This window comes from Vombatus ursinus, unplaced genomic scaffold (assembly GCF_900497805.2).
Source record: "Vombatus ursinus unplaced genomic scaffold, bare-nosed wombat genome assembly UNPS02009770.1, whole genome shotgun sequence".
Lineage (NCBI taxonomy): Eukaryota > Metazoa > Chordata > Mammalia > Diprotodontia > Vombatidae > Vombatus > Vombatus ursinus.
This window is the reverse complement of record NW_020949548.1, coordinates 9,636,953-9,648,768: the sequence shown is the minus strand read 5'-3', so window position 1 is coordinate 9,648,768 and position 11,816 is coordinate 9,636,953. Positions and strand designations below refer to the sequence as shown.

Sequence of the window (11,816 nt, the reverse complement as noted above, 5' to 3'; positions counted from 1 at the left end):
ACCCCATCACTTTGTTTAGCTGATACAACTTCTCCATTTGAAGAGGCTAGGAATCTGCATCTGGGGGAGTCATGGTAATGTGTAAGGGTAGTGCTTCGGGGAGTATGGAGCATGCTTGTATGTTGTGTAATTGGTTTCAGTTGACTAACCACATGACGAATGGGAGAATCTTTGATTGACTGCAGCAGTGTTCAAATGGCCTAGGTGGCTTCCGCCATCCCTCTTTTACCTCAGTCCTTTCGGTTGCTCCATTCCTGGTAGTACGACTCCTTCACCCGTAACTGGGTGAGACGCCATGCTTTAGCCGAGAGAACCTACAGCACCTTCCTAATCCCGTTGATGTCCTGTGGAATAAGAAACAGGCCTTCGTCTTTTGCCTTCGTGTTTGTTTCTTTTTCCGTTTCTGGGGAAGGGGATTGTCTCCAGTCTCCTGAGTCTAGAAAGGTCGAAAGAGTCCTCTCTTGTGTTCAGAATTCCAGACCAGGTTTTGTACCCAGCTTGGCATCAGTGGCCTGAGAGAAGGAAGGAGTGACCTGAGTGGCCCAAGCAGCTGAAATATACATACAGAATCGATGGAAAATAACCTTAGACCTGAAGGCTCTGATTGCTTAGGGAACGTGGAAAGGCCCCATGCAGAAGGTGGCATTTGAACTAGGTGTGAAGGAAGCCAGAGATTCAAAAGAAAGAAGGAAAACGAACATTTTATATAGCACCTACTATGTGCCAGGTGCTTTACAAATATTACCCCATTTGATCTTCACAAAAGCTCTCTGATGAAACTGAAGCAAATCAAGGTTAAATCAGTTTCCCAGGGTCACACAACTAGTAAGTGTCTGATGCTTCATTTCATCTCAGGTCTTCCATACTCCAGACCCAGTGCTCTATCCACTGCACCATCTAGCCGCTCCATTGTCTAAGAGGTAGAGGTGAGGAGAACATTCCAGACATGGGGTACTACCAGTGCAAAGACACAGACTGTTGTGTGTGAGGAACAGTAAAGTAGACTTCTAAGGCTGGACCTCAGAGCATGCAGAGGGGAGTACTGTACAGGAAGACTAGAAATATGGGAAGGGAACAGGCAATGAAAAACTTAAAATGACAAACAGGAGTTTATATTTGATCCTAGAGGTAATAGAGAGTCTCTGCAGTTTCTTGGTAGAGGGTATCATCGTTAGCCCTGTGTTTTAGGAAAACCAGTGTGATAGCTCTTAGGAGGATAGACTAGAGTGAGAAGAGACTGGAAGGAGGGAAACCAGTTAAAAGGCTATGGTAACAGTTTAAGAACGAGGGGATGAAGACCTGAAGTGGTGACTGTAAAGAAAGAAGGAGGTGTATACAACAGATACTGAGTTGTGTTTTGAACACGTTGAGTTTGGGATGCCCAAGTCTTATCAATTCCAGATTGATATCAAGCACTAGTCTTCCTTCGTCACTTTTATGAGATGTATGAGAAATCACTGCTCTTAAAAAAAATTAAATGAAGATAGTTTCCATCCTAGGAATTTCCCCAGAGGCAGTTAGGTGGTACAGTGCATAGAGTGTTGGGCCTGGAGTCAGGAAGATCTGAATTCAAATATGGCCTCAGACACTTACTAGCTCTGTGACCCTGGGTAAGTCACTGTCTCTCTGCTAAGTAACTTTCTGGTAAGTCACTATGTTTGCCTCAATGTCCTCAACTGTCAAGTGGGGACAATAATAGCACTGACCTTCCAGAGTTGTTGTGAGGATCAAATGAGATTATACTTGTAAAGTGCTAAGTATAGTAGGCTTAATAAAATGCTTATTCCCCCACGCTAATGAAATCACAGGTTGAGAACCAAAATACAAAACAAAACACAGTTCACAAAACCCACCCAAAAAAATGAAGGGAACTGCAACTCCATTCAGAGTGCCTGCCATGTTTTCACTCCGTGTCTATTGATGAAAACAATACTAGAACCTGTCCTTGATCCCTGAAATAAACTGTCTCATGTTTTGCTTCCTGAACTATTTTTTCAACCCCATAAAAAGATCTGTTATTTTGTCAGTGTGAACATTTCCTCCATAGATACAGACAGGAGCCCTACCCTCAGAGGGTGGTTTTGTTTTGAGTCTTCCCAAACTTAACTAGGTTGGATCTTGGCTCCACTGGCATACCAGACCAGACCTATGGCCAAAGCCCTTCTACCCTGGCAAGCCTCAACAAAGCTTGTGCTGTGCTGACATGACCTGTGAAAACTCAGAGTCACCTGCATACAGGGGTGTGGGGAAGCATCAGGAGCTTCTCTTTAATCACGATGTATTCATTATCCACAGAAGTATATCATGGAGTGGCACAGAGGTTCACCATAGTGGCAGACCTGTATAACCTGAATAGTCACTTTTCTTTCTAGGAGTTAAGAGAAAAACATTTATTCCATGTATCTATTGAGTTTTAGATGTTTTCCCCACATTGCATTGTCTTCTTCACAATTCTCAAAGCATTATCTCAAAATGTTCCTTTGTCCAGCAAGATCCGATCAAAGTGATTCTAAGTAATACTGAATCATTAGCTTGCACTGGCCTGAAAAATTTATATCTTTAACATTTATTCCTTCATAATTCAAGGGATACCAAGTCCTGTACAAACAAGTATGATTTACAAATGAGTCGGTTGCAAGGCATGCCACTTCTTATTAAAACAGACTCTTGAAATTTTGCTACCTCATCACTGTTCACACAAACTTTGTCTCCCCTAATTTTCATAGTAGATGCACGCCTTTTACCTTAGCTGAAAGAAACTAGGATAGTTTCTAGTGGATAGAAAAACTATTGAGGATAGTCATTGGATTGGAAGTCCGAAGATAAGGGTTCATATCCTCTCTCTGTCACTTGGGCAAGTCACCCCTCCCTTTAGGCCTCAGTAACTTGTAAAAATATGGGGTTCATACTAAATGACCTCCAAGGTTCATTTAGGGGCAGCTAGGTGGCACAGTGAATACAGCACCAAGCCTGAAATCAGGAAGACATCTTCATCTTCCTGAGTTCAAATCTAACCTCAGATGCTCACTAGCTGTGTGACCCTGGGCAAGTCACTTCATCCTGTTTGCCTCAATTTCCTCATCTGCAAAATGAGCAGGAGAAGGAAAGGGCAAGCCATTCCAGTATCTCCGCCATTTGTGAATGGGATCACAAAGAGTCAGACACAGCTGAAATGACTCAACAACAAGAGTAACACGGCGCTTCAGAGCCTTTCTCCTTGTGCTGTATGCAGATGCAGCCCCTGATTTACAAATGCCTCATGTTCACAGTTCCCTGTATGAAAAGGCATAGCCACAGTCCCTTCTCTCCCCAAATCAAGGATCCTTGAAGTATCCTTACAGTGGCACAGAATTAGAGGAGTCAAATAAATTAGGAAAGTGGATGGGAACTTTCTGTTCTAGCTACTCTGGTGGCTGAAGGGTGAAATGCATTCTTGTCATTTCAAGTTAGAGCCCATCTTGTTAAAAAACAAAACGATTGTTCTAAACTGTGGTTAGGTCCTCTGTTCAGTTACTATTAACACTGTACTTAAAGTATATTAGGGGTTGAGTAGGTTTTTGTGGACTAGCCTGGGAATCATTATGAATAATCTCGTGTCCGTGGGAAAATGTGTTCTGATTTCTAAGTGCTTGACTTAATAACTTTTTGGGGGAAACACCACCTATGCATAAAGGAGACACTATATTTAGTTATTTCATGTTCATATAATCTAGACTCCTGGGTAAAAAGGCTAGGAGGTGCACCTGTGATTCATTGATAACAAGAAACTCCCAGAAACTCCCTCTATCAATACAGGTGTGTGCATGTGTTATGATTTGTAATCTTCCAGTTGCCTAGGGATTGAGAGATTAAGTGATTTTCTCAGGGCTGCCCAGCCAAGACGTGGAACTGAAATCCAGTTCTTCCTAGCCCCGAGGCCAACTCTCTACTCATCATGCTATACTTCTCTATTGCATAGATTTGAACTAGGAAAAGCTTACTTCTGTGCTCTAGACTCAACTGTACCCTGATATCTTTTGGATTTGAATAAGAGGCATCTGCCTCACAGCTGGGGGCAGGGGGATCTCTAGGAGCATATACTAATCATACAGCTTATGGTGGGATGAGGGAACAGAGTCTACATTTAGTCCCATCTTTTCAACTCAGACCTCCAGAGATGAGCGGTGTGATAAGGATTGTAGACTCAGGAATGATTTTTGCAGACTAAATTTTTGTAGTAGTTAAAATGGTCGTTGACCTCCCTGTTCAGATATTATATTCCAGCTTCCCAATATAGTCAGGCCAGGGAATCTAGCTCTCACTACCTTGGTACAAGGCTTCTAGAGGTGGGGAGGGCGATCTAGAGGCATAGCAGGCATAGGATGGAAATTTTCCAAAGCTTTGTGTGTCTGGGTGTGTGTATATGGTTTAAAGAAAAAGACCATTAATAATAGTAGCTAGCATTTATATGGTGTTTTAAGGTTTGCAAAAGCAATTTACAAACATAATTTCATTTTATTCTTACAACAACACTGAGAGGGAGGTGTTATTATTATCCTCATTTTGCAGATGAAGAAACTGAAGCAGACAGAAGTTAAGTGACTTGCCCAGGGTCACATAATTAGAAAGTGCTAAAAGTTGATTTGAACTTGGGTCTTCCTTCAATGCCTGGCACATAGTAGATGCTTAATAAGTGTTTATTGATTGATTTTCTGAGCTATACTACTTACTTGCCTCTAGCTGTTAGCTAGACAAAGCTCTAGTTAATGGAACTGTGATCATCTAGAGAACTTGTAGTTTATGTACCTCTCTCAGACCTGTAAGGCTCACATACAATATGCTATATCCGCTCTGGACACCGGGTCTACCCCTTCTTCCTAATGCTTCCTAATGCTTCTCCCCTTCCTTTTTCTCAAAGCTTTCATACTCTATGATGATTCTCACCATTTGATTCAGCTAGGGCTCCTCGCCAATCTCTAACATATCCCTGCAGGTGACATCATGGTGGTAAACAGACCAGATGTACTTGAGAAAGAACAGGTCCTATGATAGCCGACATTTAGATGGTGATTTACAGTTTGCAAAGTACTTTGTTATCTCTTCTGTTCCTCACCTGGCCCTGTGAAGTGGGTGTTGAAAGGCTCAAATGAGATAAGGAATGTGGAGCACTTTGTAAATCTTAAAGTGCCATATAAATGCCTTATTATTATTATTAGCCACCTATATGCCCATATGCCCATATCTCTCTCCACATATGTATGTATGCATGTATGTATATATGTAAATATATATGCCTATAGTCAACAGTCCTTCAGGCAGATGTTGATATATTCCCTGAGCCTTCTACTATACTCTAGCTGAGATCAAACAAAGTATAGAGCAATGTAGGCACTAGGGCCTGGCGTCAGGTCAAATGTGGCCTCGGACACTTACTGTGTGAGTCAGGGCAAGTCACTTAACATATTAGCCTCAATTTCCTTATCTGTCAAATGGGGATAATAGTAGCATTTACTTCCCAGGGTTGCTGTGAGCATTAAGCATTAAGCATCACACAATGCCTGGCACTGTGTAAGTGCTATCTAAATGTTACCTATTACTATGATTATTATTAAGACAGGTGTGTGTTGGTAAATACTTAACAACAGGGCTCTCCAGGGAAAACAGTTATATGCATACGTACTTTTAAATTTTATTTAAGTTTTAAAGTTTTAGGGGCATCTCAGTGGTGCCCCTAATGATTGACAATCAAGAAGTTGTGCAGTTGTTTTTCAGTTGTGTCTGACCCTTTGTGAACTCATTTGGTGTTTTCTTGGCAGAGATACTGGAGTGGATTGCCATTTCCTTCTCCAGCACATTTTACAGATGAGGAAAACTGAGGCAAACAGGGTTAAATGACTTGCCCAGGTTCACACAGCTAGCAAATGTCTGAGGGCAGATTTAAACTCAGGAAGATGAGTCTTCCTGACTCCAGCCCTAGCACTCTATCCACTGTGCCACCCAACTGCCTCCAGTTAGGAAAACCTGAGTTCAAATCCAGCCTCAGACATTTAGTAGCTGTATGACCCTGAGCAAATCACTTAACAATTGATTGCCTCAGTTTCTTTATTTGTTATATTATTAGCATATTGTGTATCATTACTTATTCATTATTATCATATTGATTATTAATCTGTATTATTAACACTTTGAGTCTAGACAGCGAATAAAACAATAAATCAAACCCTAATTTGTAGTTGGATTTCTGAGGTATAAAGGCTTACACTGAAAATTTAATAATTTGCACAAGCCAGTTAAAGCTAGTTCCAGCACATCTTTGGGTAGGCACTATTATTATCCCCATTTTACATATGGAGAAACTGAGGACAAGAGAAGTGACTTGCCCAGGTCCCCCTGCTAGTATCTATGGCAGGTTTTGAATTCAGATCTTCTTGACTGTCAAGCTGCCTATGGCCTGTTTTGATGAGCTTCCCTGGTATAAAGGCAATCTTAACTCAAGCATCCTGAGTATCGAATAGAGATGGTAACAGAGCTGGATGGAGCTAAGGCTGAGGGTAGCCTCTCAGAAGGACAGTCATTGAATCCCTTCCTTCTCCTGTCCTGTTCTGAAAACCACTGCACCCCAGGCTCTCGTGGCTATTCTTTCCAATGACCAAGACTGACCGAGACTCAATTATGTCACCCCCTCTTGCAAATGAGGGCTTTTTGGACTATGCCTCTTCCCTTGTTGTCCCTGATCCTCAATGCTCCTGCCTCTCTCTGGGTGTTTTGTTTTCTATTGAACTTCCCCTTATATGAGTTAAAACAGGCCATGATCGAAGACCGTTACAAGACTAAATGATTCTTTGGTGAAACCTCTAAATCCCATAAGAAGTTATTAACCAAGTGGTTGCGTCAATCTTTTTTTTTTCTTTTGGTGAGGCAATTGGGGTTAAGTGATTTGCCCAGGGTCACACAGCTAGTAAGTGTCAAGTGTCTGAGGTTAGATTTGAATTCTGGTCCTCATGACTCCAAGGCTGGAGCTCTATCCACTGTGCCACCTAGCTGCCCTCGCTCAAATCTTTTAAAGTAAAACACTGCATCTTCTCTTCGCTGAACATTTTTACAAAAAAATTACAGAATGTAAGAGTTAGAAGGGACCTTGGAGGCTGTTCAGTCCAGGTCTATAGCTGACTGACAATATCCTTCTCCAATAAGTGGTCACCCAGCTTCTGAATGAACACCTCCAGGGTAGTGGGATCTAGCCACTTTCTGAAGAAGTCCATTGCAATCTTGGCAACTCCTAAATATTAGGAAATTTTTCTTTACTACAAAATACTCATATGCACCCATGATCTCATTGATTCCTGAATCCATGCTTGACCATCTTGTGTAACTCTTGCCCATGCCTTCCCAAAAGTTTACCCATGGGGCTCACCCAATGTGCCAGAGGTCTTCCTTGCTTTCTCCTGGCATTGCAAGGGTATCCATGGGGCACACTGGATGCCTACCTGTCATCACTCATTCATGCCATGTGAACAGTCTATTTTCTTTTTCTTTTTTTTAAATTATGGAATTATAATTTCATTACAATAAATATCAATTTATCATTACAATTATGTTACATTATTAATATATTAGCACATTATATATATTATATTGTTAATATGTTATATCTTTTAATGTTTACTATATTATTTTGTTAATATAATATTATATTTATATTATTATATAATCATTATAATAGCTATACTTTTTTATTATTATTTTGGTTATAATGATAATTTTAACTATAAAATTCTTTGATTGCATTTTTTTTACTCCTGCTCTTCCTTGGAGTTTCTCATTGGTGTTGTGGCCTGCTCCCACCTTTCCACTGCCTTCTGTGTGCTACTCATTTTTAGCTGCCCAGGAAGGCGGTACGACACATCTTACTGCCATAAAGCAACACCGGTAAAATGTTAGTATTGTAAAAATGGGCCTTTGTTTTCAAGCAAAGCTTGGGGTCAATAAAGAAGCTCTGTAGTTTTCTGAAAGCAATACAGTCTGCTGTCCTCCTCCTCTTCAATTCTGGGCCCAACTCATTGTCCCTCTGAACTCTATTTCAGATACACATCCAGTTGAATAGGCTCTGTAGATTGTCCGTTCAAATACATATTGAAATCTGACTAACAGACATTCTTCACCCATTTTGTCTTCACTTCCCCCTTATCTTCAACTCCTAGCTTCTCTGGTTTCCTTTAGGTCTTAGCCAAAACCTCACCTTCAGAAAGAAGTCTTTCCTGATCCCCTTTAATGCTAGGGCCTTCTCTCTCTGGATCATTTCCAAATTATCTTATATGTATCTAATTTGTACATCGTTGTCTGCATGTTGCTCTCCCCATTGAACCTTGAGTTCCTTGTGACCCAACACATTTGGATGGGCTGTGCTCCTTTGACCAATTACAGATCTATTCCAGAAGATTCTGCAATGTGCTTCATGGGATCCACATGATGCCCACAGGGAATCTCTCTTTAACCTAAAGTCTGTAATGAATCTCCTCCATCAGAGGGGTGAACATCTTTGTTACCTTTATTGAGCATACATCTCCCTGTTTTATGTTTGCCTGATGTTTATCAGCAGAGGCTAACCAGAGTTATTTCTGTGGTTATGTCTTCCAGGGAATCCCAATTGATTCTGATGATGGATGGGAGGCACCTTGTTGAAAAAAAGCCTTAAGGCATGGCCTCATGTCAAATACTTTCTTGTAATCAACAAACAGTAAGAAAAAATGGGATGTTATGTTTTTATTTGCTTAATGTGAAATGGTAAAGATAGGGACCGTTGCTGAATATCACTTGCAAAAGCATGCTATTTCCCTACTAATACTTGCTTTGAGGATGACCTTAATTTGTGTAAAGACAACTCTCATATGTATTTTGTGCAGCTAGGAGAGTAGGCATATAGATCGGTAGTTATTGAGGTTCCCTCGATTGCCTTTTTTTGGTATTAATAAGGTCCAAAATTTTTGTATTTTTTCTCTCATTCCTTTGATATCTTCCTCTCCAGATACCTTGTATACTGATGCCTTAACATTCTCACAACTGCATCATTTCAAGCCCAGATCACCTTCAACTTGGCCCAATCTAGCTGCTTTTCCCATCTTTAGTCTCTTTTGCACCATTTCTTCCTCCTCTATAACCCACAAGGGAAGATCTGTCATTGTCTAGTTGGACCTGGTCTAAGGCAGTAGGATAGTTGACGTGTCAAGCAAAAATGCAAAGACAAAGACCACGAAGAAATATTCTCTCTCAATGAAGAACTGCTATGGTTGACCAGTCACAGATTCAGGAATTCAAAAAGACTTTAAATGATTGATCAGAACAAAGATATTTTCATTGACCAGGAAGATGTGCATGGTATACTTACTTCTCAGGGAAGAATTCAACTGATGCACACCTAGCTGCTATGATGAATAAAGCTCCAGGGCCCATGATGTTCACTATATTTGTTATATGTTCATGGAGAAGACAAAAAGAACAGATCCAAAAGTGGTTTGAAAAATTTTTATTTGCTTTGATGAAGTAGCTATAGGCACCTTTCAGAAAGGTTACCTGAGAGAGCTACGGACAACACTGAAGTATCAGTTTATAGATAAAGAGGTAGATGAGCTTTATGGAGAACCTGTATTGTATAGAGTAGCTGTATCAACAAAAGGAGGGCTGCTAAGTGGTGCCATAGCGCACAGAGCGCTGGGCCTGATGTCAGGAAGATTCATCTTCCCAAGTTCAAATCTGGCCTCAGACACTTACTAGATATGTGATCCTGGGAAAGTCACTGAATGCTGTCTGCCTCAATTTCCTCATCTGTAAAATAAGGAAATGGCAAACTGCTCAAGTATCTTTGCCAAGAAAACCCCAAATGAGGTCATGAAGAGTCAGATACAACTAAAAAAAAAAGACTGAAAAACAACAAAATTGACAAAAGGAGAAATTTCAATTTTATTGAATTCATACCCATTCTTAAACATGAAGGGAAAGACAAAGATGACTCAGAGGAACCTCAGATACCTGCCCATGTTTTATTCCTCAAGACTTCTTGGAGTATTGCAGTAGCCTGCTGGTTCATCTCCTTCAAGTCTCTCCTTACTTTAGCCCTTTCTCCATTCAGCTGCCAAATTAATCTTTCTCAAGCACAGGGCTAACCATGTCACTCCCTTATTTTATAAACTCCAGTGACTCCCTGTTACCTCCAGGATCAAATATAAAGGAAACCTTTCTCAAGCCCTCTCTATTTGAATGCCTTTCCTTTGTTAATTATTTTCTATTCATTTTGTATATAGCTTGTTTGTACATGTGCTTACTTATTGTCTCCCCTACTAGGTTGTGAGCTTCTCCAGGGCAGGGACTGTCTTTTGCCTTTCTTTGTGTCCTCAGCATTTAGCACAGTGCGTGGCACATAGTAGGTGCTTAATAAATGTTTACTGACTGACTGATTGATTCCATGAATGTAATATAATTGAATAAAGCACTTTTAAATCCTGAGAATCCACTGCATCCATAGTTACTCTTTTCTGATCCTTGTAACATTTATATTAAATGTGATCATAAATAAGGTACAGGCATGAACAAATTCCAGACTTGTCAATGAAAGTCAACCAACCACAGGAACTAACTGAATAGAACTGAGCCCAGGAAAACAGAGAAATCCAAGTCAGTCATTCGTAAGCAGAAATGGGCAGGAGCAGTGTAGGCAGATGTGTACCCCCTCTTTCCAGTATCCTTTCACTGACCATTCAATTAACATTAATTAATGGGTGGAAAGAGAGCTATCCAGATTTTCTTCTCCAGTCACATAACTCTCCAAAGTTCTGTGTAGGAAGAAACGCCAGTCCTAGTTTCCATACGCTTGTGTACAGTGTTGGCTTGGTGTGGTGGCACACTCCAGGGGAGCATTCCCCTGGGTTCTTGCCCTGAGGGAAAGGGGAAAGGTCAATGGAAATGATCCCCCATGAAGAGTCAGCATACCTGGCCCACTTTATTCGAGTCTATAATGTGTTCTAATTAGACAGCTACACCAGCTAAGCTGGGCAAACATTGGGAAATAGTGAAATCACGTTCTTGGTTTGGCTCCAACTCCCTACTTCAATCCTTCTCTATTCTAACTTTTTTCAGGCAAGGGCCCTATTTCTTCCTTGTTCCTTTATCTAACTTATCTGAGGCTCTATACACAGCAAGCCCTCAATAAATATAACTGGCTACTAGGAACTTCAGTAATTTTTTTCTTAATTTTTAAGGGCTGGATCAGTAGATCCGGGAATCATCACCATGAAATGATAATTAATTCCATGGGAGCTGATGAGATCACCAAGTAAAGTAGTATAGAGGGAGAAGAAAAGAGGACCCAGGACAGAGTAATTTTATCATTTGGCTTTATAAATGTAAGGAATCGTGCAGTTGATAAACATTTATTAAGTGTCTACTATGTGCCAGGCACATAGTAATAAGTGAAGATATAAAGAAAGAAGATATAAAGAAAAGCAAAAGATAGTTCCCTGCCTTGGAGGGAATCTAATGGGGGACACAACAAGCAAATATGTATCAACAAGTTATATACAGGATAAATAGGAAATAATTAACAGAAGGAAGGAGCTAGAATTCAGAGGGGTTGTACAAGGTGGGGTTTTTGCTGGGACCTGAAGGAATCCAGGGAAGCCAGGAGAGGAGGTGAGGTGGGAGAGCACTTGCAGGCATTGGGAACAGACAGAGAAAATGCTCAGAGCCAAGAGATAGAATGTCTTGTTCATGGAATAGCAAGAAAGGTATAAGGTATAAAAAGACTACAAAATGTATGGGTAAGGTGAGGTTATAAAGGACTTTGG

The 11,816-nt window shown here is 40.6% G+C and overlaps 1 pseudogene; it reads left to right on the top strand.

The window, feature by feature from the left end:
• Positions 1-339: 339 nt before the first annotated feature.
• On the top strand, positions 340-10,139 carry LOC114036150 (annotated as a pseudogene).
• The last annotated feature ends 1,677 nt before the right edge of the window (positions 10,140-11,816 follow it).